Below are 7292 nucleotides of genomic sequence, written 5' to 3' on the forward strand. Positions count from 1 at the left end.
TACCGACGTGAGCGCCACGGGGCGGTAATCATTTAGGCAGGTTACCTTCGCTTCATTTAGGCAGGTTACCTTCACTTCCTTGGGCACAGGGACTATGGTGGTCTATTTGAAACATTTAGGTATTACAGACTCGGTCAGGGAGAAGTTGAAGATGTCAGTGAAGACACTTGACAGTTGGTCCGCGCATGCTTTGAGTACACATCCTGTGAATGTTGACCTGTTTAAAGGTTTTGTTCACATCAGCTACCGAGAGCTTTATCACACAGTCATCCAGAACAGCTGGTGCACTCGTGCATGCTTCAGTGTTGCTTGCCTCGAAGCATGTAGCTCGTCTGGTAGGCTCACGTCACTGGGCAGCTCGGGTCTGGGTTTCCCTTTGTAATCCATAATAGTTTTCAAGCCCTGCCACATCGGACGAGCATCAGAGCCGGTGTAGTAGGATTCAATCTTAGTCCTGTATTGATGCTTTGCTTGTTTGATGGTTCGTCTGAGTGCGTTGCGGGATTTTTTATAAGCGTCCGGATTAGTCTAAAGCTCCTCGAAAGCGTCAGCTCTAGCCTTTAGCTCGATGCCTTATGCCTTATGACAGTACGACAGAGTAATATTCACAATATTTACTGTATCTATTGAAGAAGCAATCTACACTACACGTAAATACAAATTTTCTCAATAATTCATGCCTTCCGGGAATGCTAGAAAGTCCAAAAGTTATGGGTGTAGTTAAAAAGTTGTCTGTCAGAAGTATTAGAGTGTAAATGAACTTTTAATCTGTCTGTCTGCATATTTCAAGACATGGCATATGAGGGTGCAGTGAGATACCCGATGGTTTCTACCATACTCTTCTCGTCAATCATCTCGAAAACACGTATAATTAAAAACTGGAAATCAACCAGTCCTCCATCTTTAACACAAAGGAAAGGTCAAATGCTTTGTTAACTAAATGTTGAAAGTGTGTGGGCGACGGAGAGAAACAAAATGGTGCAGTTAGAGGCCATGTGGCAGAGAGTGATGCGGGCACGGGGGATGGGAGTGTGAGCTGGTGGGTTTGGGCAGGAGGGATGTTATGAATGTTCGTCAAGGTCTCTATGTTTTTGTTTGTGTGTGTATGTTTTATATTGTGAAAAGCAAACAATTCTCACAAAAAAATACACATTTTCCATTTTCATTTAGAACATGAAAAAAGTATGTATTATTGAGTTGTGTCTTTATCCTTGTAACAGTAGAGCACAGTATAGTAGAGTAGTAGTAGTCCTTATCCTTATAACACAGTAGAGTAGTAGTAGTCCTTATCCTTATAACACAGTAGAGTAGTAGTAGTCCTTATCCTTATAACACAGTAGAGTAGTAGTAGTCCTTATCCTTATAACACAGTAGAGTAGTAGTAGTCCTTATCCTTATAACACAGTAGAGTAGTAGTAGTCCTTATCCTTATAACACAGTAGAGTAGTAGTAGTCCTTATCCTTATAACACAGTAGAGTAGTAGTAGTCCTTATCCTTATAACACAGTAGAGTAGTAGTAGTCCTTATCCTTATAACACAGTAGAGTAGTAGTAGTCCTTATCCTTATAACACAGTAGAGTAGTAGTAGTCCTTATCCTTATAACACAGTAGAGTAGTAGTAGTCCTTATCCTTATAACACAGTAGAGTAGTAGTAGTCCTTATCCTTATAACACAGTAGAATAGTAGTAGTCCTTATCCTTATAACACAGTAGAGTAGTAGTAGTCCTTATCCTTATAACACAGTAGAGTAGTAGTAGTCCTTATCCTTATAACACAGTAGAGTAGTAGTAGTCCTTATCCTTATAACACAGTAGAGTAGTAGTAGTCCTTATCCTTATAACACAGTAGAGTAGTAGTAGTCCTTATCCTTATAACACAGTAGAGTAGTAGTAGTCCTTATCCTTATAACACAGTAGAGTAGTAGTAGTCCTTATCCTTATAACACAGTAGAGTAGTAGTAGTCCTTATCCTTATAACACAGTAGAGTAGTAGTAGTCCTTATCCTTATAACACAGTAGAGTAGTAGTAGTCCTTATCCTTATAACACAGTAGAGTAGTAGTAGTCCTTATCCTTATAACACAGTAGAGTAGTAGTAGTCCTTATCCTTATAACACAGTAGAGTAGTAGTAGTCCTTATCCTTATAACACAGTAGAGTAGTAGTAGTCCTTATCCTTATAACACAGTAGAGTAGTAGTAGTCCTTATCCTTATAACACAGTAGAGTAGTAGTAGTCCTTATCCTTATAACACAGTAGAGTAGTAGTAGTCCTTATCCTTATAACACAGTAGAATAGTAGTAGTCCTTATCCTTATAACACAGTAGAATAGTAGTATTCTTTATCCTTATAACACAGAGTAGTAGTAGTAGTAGTAGTAGTAGTAGTAGTAGTAGTAGTAGTCTTTATCCGTAAAACACAGTAGTTGTAGTAGTAGTAGTAGTCTTAATCCGTATAACACAGTGGTTGTAGTAGTATTAGTAGTATTCTTAATCCGTATAACAGTAGAGTAGTAGTAGTAGTGGTCGTTATCCTTATGACACAGTAGTAGTAGTAGTAGTAGTAGTAGTAGTAGTAGTAGTCTTTATCCTTATAACACAGTAGAGTAGTAGTAGTAGTAGTAGTCTTTATCCTTATAACACAGTAGAGTAGTAGTAGTAGTAGTAGTAGTAGTCTTTATCCTTATAACACACTAGAGTAGTAGTAGTAGTAGTGGTCATTATCCTTATAACACAGTAGAGTAGTAGTAGTAGTAGTGGTCGTTATCCTTATAACACAGTAGAGAAGTAGTAGTAGTAGTAGTAGTCTTTATCCTTATAACACAGTAGAGTAGAGTAGTAGTAGTAGTCTTTATCCTTATAACACAGTAGAGTAGTAGTAGTAGTAGTAGTCTTTATCCTTATAACACAGTAGAGTAGTAGTAGTAGTGGTCGTTATCCTTATAACACAGTAGAGTAGTAGTAGTAGTAGTAGTCTTTATCCTTATAACACAGTAGAGTAGTAGTAGTAGTAGTAGTAGTCTTTATCCTTATAACACAGTAGAGTAGAGTAGTAGAGGTAGTCTTTATCCTTATAACACAGTAGAGTAGTAGAGGTAGTAGTCTTTATCCTTATAACACTGTAGAGTTGTAGAAGTAGTAGTAGTCTTTATCCTTATAACATAGTTGTAGTAGTATTAGTAGTAGTAGTAGTCTTTATCCTTATAACACAGTAGAGTAGTAGTAGTAGTGGTCATTATCCTTATAACACAGTAGAGTAGTAGTAGTAGTAGTAGTGGTCGTTATCCTTATAACACAGTAGAGTAGTAGTAGTAGTAGTAGTAGTCTTTATCCTTATAACACAGTAGAGTAGTAGTAGTAGTAGTCTTTATCCTTATAACACAGTAGAGTAGTAGTAGTAGTAGTGGTCGTTATCCTTATAACACAGTAGAGTAGTAGTAGTAGTAGTAGTCTTTATCCTTATAACACAGTAGAGTAGTAGTAGTAGTGGTCGTTATCCTTATAACACAGTAGAGTAGTAGTAGTAGTAGTAGTCTTTATCCTTATAACACAGTAGAGTAGTAGTAGTAGTGGTCGTTATCCTTATAACACAGTAGAGTAGTAGTAGTAGTGGTCGTTATCCTTATAACACAGTAGAGTAGTAGTAGTAGGAGTAGTAGTAGTCTTTATCCTTATAACACAGTAGAGTAGTAGTAGTAGTAGTAGTAGTCTTTATCCTTATAACACAGTAGAGTAGTAGAGGTAGTAGTCTTTATCCTTATAACACTGTAGAGTTGTAGAAGTAGTAGTAGTCTTTATCCTTATAACATAGTTGTAGTAGTAGTAGTAGTAGTAGTAGTCTTTATCCTTATAACACAGTAGAGTAGTAGTAGTAGTAGTAGCAGTCTTTATCCTTATAACACAGTAGAGTAGTAGTAGTAGTGGTCGTTATCCTTATAACACAGTAGAGTAGTATTAGTAGCAGTAGTCTTTATCCGTATTACACAGTAATTGTAATAGTAGTAGTAGCAGTAGTCTTTATCCGTATTACACAGTAGTTGTAGTAGTAGTAGTATTAGTAGTCTTTATCCTTATAACACAGTAGTTGTAGTAGTAGTAGTAGCAGTAGTCTTTATCCGTATTACACAGTAGTTGTAGTAGTAGTAGTAATAATAGTCTTTATCCTTATAACACAGTAGTTGTAGTAGTATTAGTAGTCTTTATCCTTATAACACAGTGTAGTTGTAGTAGTATTAGTAGTCTTTATCCTTATAACATAGTAGTTGTAGTAGTAGTAGTAGCAGTAGTCTTTATCCGTATAACACAGTAGTAGTAGTAGTAGTGGTAGTAGTAGTAGTAGTAGTAGTCTTTATCCGTATAACACAGTAGAGTAGTAGTAGTAGTAGTAGTCTTTATCCGTATAACACAGTAGAGTAGTAGTAGTAGTAGTCTTTATCCGTATAACACAGTAGTTGTAGTAGTAGTAGTAGTAGTAGTAGTCTTTATCCGTATAACACAGTAGAGTAGTAGTAGTAGTAGTCTTTATCCGTCTAACACAGTAGTTGTAGTAGTAGTAGTAGTAGTCTTTATCCGTATAACACAGTAGTTGTAGTAGTAGTCTTTATCCTTATAACACAGTAGAGTAGAGTAATAGTAGTAGTCTTTATCCTTATAACACAGTAGAGTAGAGTAGTAGCAGTAGTCTTTATCCTTATAACACAGTAGAGTAGAGTAATAGTAGTAGTCTTTATCCTTATAACACAGTAGAGTAGTAGTAGTAGTAGTAGTCTTTATCCTTATAACACAGTAGAGTAGTAGCAGTAGTCTTTATCCTTATAACACAGTAGAGTAGAGTAATAGTAGTAGTCTTTATCCTTATAACACAGTGGTTGTAGTAGTAGTAGTGGTCTTTATCCTTATAACACAGTAGTTGTAGTAGTAGTAGTAGTAGTCTTTATCCTTATAACACAGTAGTTGTAGTAGTATTAGTAGTCTTTATCCGTATAACACAGTAGTAGTAGTAGTAGTAGTAGTAGTCTTTATCCTTATAACACAGTAGTAGTAGTAGTAGTAGTAGTAGTCTTTATCCTTATAACACAGTAGTAGTAGTAGTAGTAGTAGTGGTCGTTATCCTTATAACACAGTAGAGTAGTAGCAGTAGTAGTAGTCTTTATCCTTATAACACAGTAGAGTAGTAGTAGTAGTAGTGGTCGTTATCCTTATAACACAGTAGAGTAGTAGTAGTAGTAGTAGTCTTTATCCTTATAACACAGTAGAGTAGTAGTAGTAGTGGTCGTTATCCTTATAACACAGTAGAGTAGTAGTAGTAGTAGTAGTAGTAGTAGTCTTTATCCTTATAACACAGTAGAGTAGTAGTAGTAGTAGTAGTAGTCTTTATCCTTATAACACAGTAGAGTAGAGTAGTAGTAGTAGTCTTTATCCTTATAACACAGTAGAGTAGTAGTAGTAGTAGTAGTAGTAGTCTTTATTCTTATAACACAGTAGAGTAGTAGAGGTAGTAGTCTTTATCCTTATAACACTGTAGAGTTGTAGAAGTAGTAGTAGTCTTTATCCTTATAACATAGTTGTAGTAGTAGTAGTAGTAGTAGTAGTCTTTATCCTTATAACACAGTAGAGTAGTAGTAGTAGTAGTAGTAGTCTTTATCCTTATAACACAGTAGAGTAGTAGTAGTAGTAGTCTTTATCCTTATAACACAGTAGAGTAGTAGTAGTAGTGGTCGTTATCCTTATAACACAGTAGAGTAGTAGTAGTAGTAGTAGTCTTTATCCTTATAACACAGTAGAGTAGTAGTAGTAGTAGTCTTTATCCTTATAACACAGTAGAGTAGTAGTAGTAGTAGTCTTTATCCTTATAACACAGTAGAGTAGTAGTAGTAGTGGTCTTTATCCTTATAACACAGTAGAGTTGTAGTAGTAGTAGTAGTCTTTATCCTTATAACACAGTAGAGTAGTAGTAGTAGTAGTAGTCTTTATCCTTATAACACAGTAGAGTAGTAGTAGTAGTCTTTATCCTTATAACATAGTTGTAGTAGTAGTAGTAGTCTTTATCCTTATAGCACAGTAGAGTTGTAGTAGTATTAGTAGTCTTTATCCTTATAACACAGTAGTTGTAGTAGTAGTAGTAGTAGTCTTTATCCTTATAACACAGTAGAGTAGTAGTAGTATTAGTCTTTATCCTTATAACACAGTAGAGTAGTAGTAGTAGTAGTCTTTATCCTTATAACACAGTAGTTGTAGTAGTAGTAGTAGTAGTCTTTATCCTTATAACACAGTAGTTGTAGTAGTATTAGTAGTCTTTATCCGTATAACACAGTAGTAGTAGTAGTAGTAGTAGTAGTCTTTATCCTTATAACACAGTAGTAGTAGTAGTAGTAGTAGTAGTAGTCTTTATCCTTATAACACAGTAGTAGTAGTAGTAGTAGTCTTTATCCTTATAACACAGTAGAGTAGTAGTAGTATTCGTCTTTATCCTTATAACACAGTAGTTGTAGTAGTAGTATTAGTCTTTATCCTTATAACACAGTAGAGTAGAGTAATAGTAGTAGTCTTTATCCTTATAACACAGTAGAGTTGTAGTAGTATTAGTAGTCACTATCATTATAACACAGTAGAGTTGTAGTAGTATTCGTCTTTATACTTATAACATAGTTTTAGTAGTAGTAGTAGTAGTCTTTATCCTTATAACACAGTGGTTGTAGTAGTAGTAGTAGTGGTAGTCTTTATCCTTATAACACAGTAGTTGTAGTAGTAGTAGTAGTAGTCTTTATCCTTATAACACAGTGGTTGTAGTAGTAGTAGTAGTCTTTATCCTTATAACACAGTAGAGTAGTAGTAGTAGTGGTAGTCTTTATCCTTATAACACATTAGAGTAGTAGCAGAGACAGTAGAGAGTAATGTACATGATTATTATCTATTTAAACAAACAACCTCCACTCCAGATATATAGATTTTCTGCAGTATTTTTCATTAGCGACATGACTACTACTCGGCTGGCATTGTAACCTGCCAGTGCCAGTGTTTGGCTATAGAATATAAATGTGTGTCTGTGCTAGTCTTTTAAGTGGGGCCAAGTTAACACTTTGCAGCTCACCTAAACCCCCCTATCAAGCAGCAGCAGCTGTAGAGAACCCCCAAGCCACCACAGACGTAATCCAATTTGACTGGTCATCACTGGAGGCCGTAGCTGCATGGAACATAGGCCATGGCTCAAATGGTACCCTGTTCCCTATACAGTGTACTACGTTTGTGTAGCGGGTTCCCTACGGGCCCTGGTCAAAAGTAGTGCACCATATAG

Source organism: Salvelinus fontinalis, unplaced genomic scaffold, assembly GCF_029448725.1.
Source record: "Salvelinus fontinalis isolate EN_2023a unplaced genomic scaffold, ASM2944872v1 scaffold_0122, whole genome shotgun sequence".
In the NCBI taxonomy this organism is placed as follows: Eukaryota; Metazoa; Chordata; class Actinopteri; order Salmoniformes; family Salmonidae; genus Salvelinus; species Salvelinus fontinalis.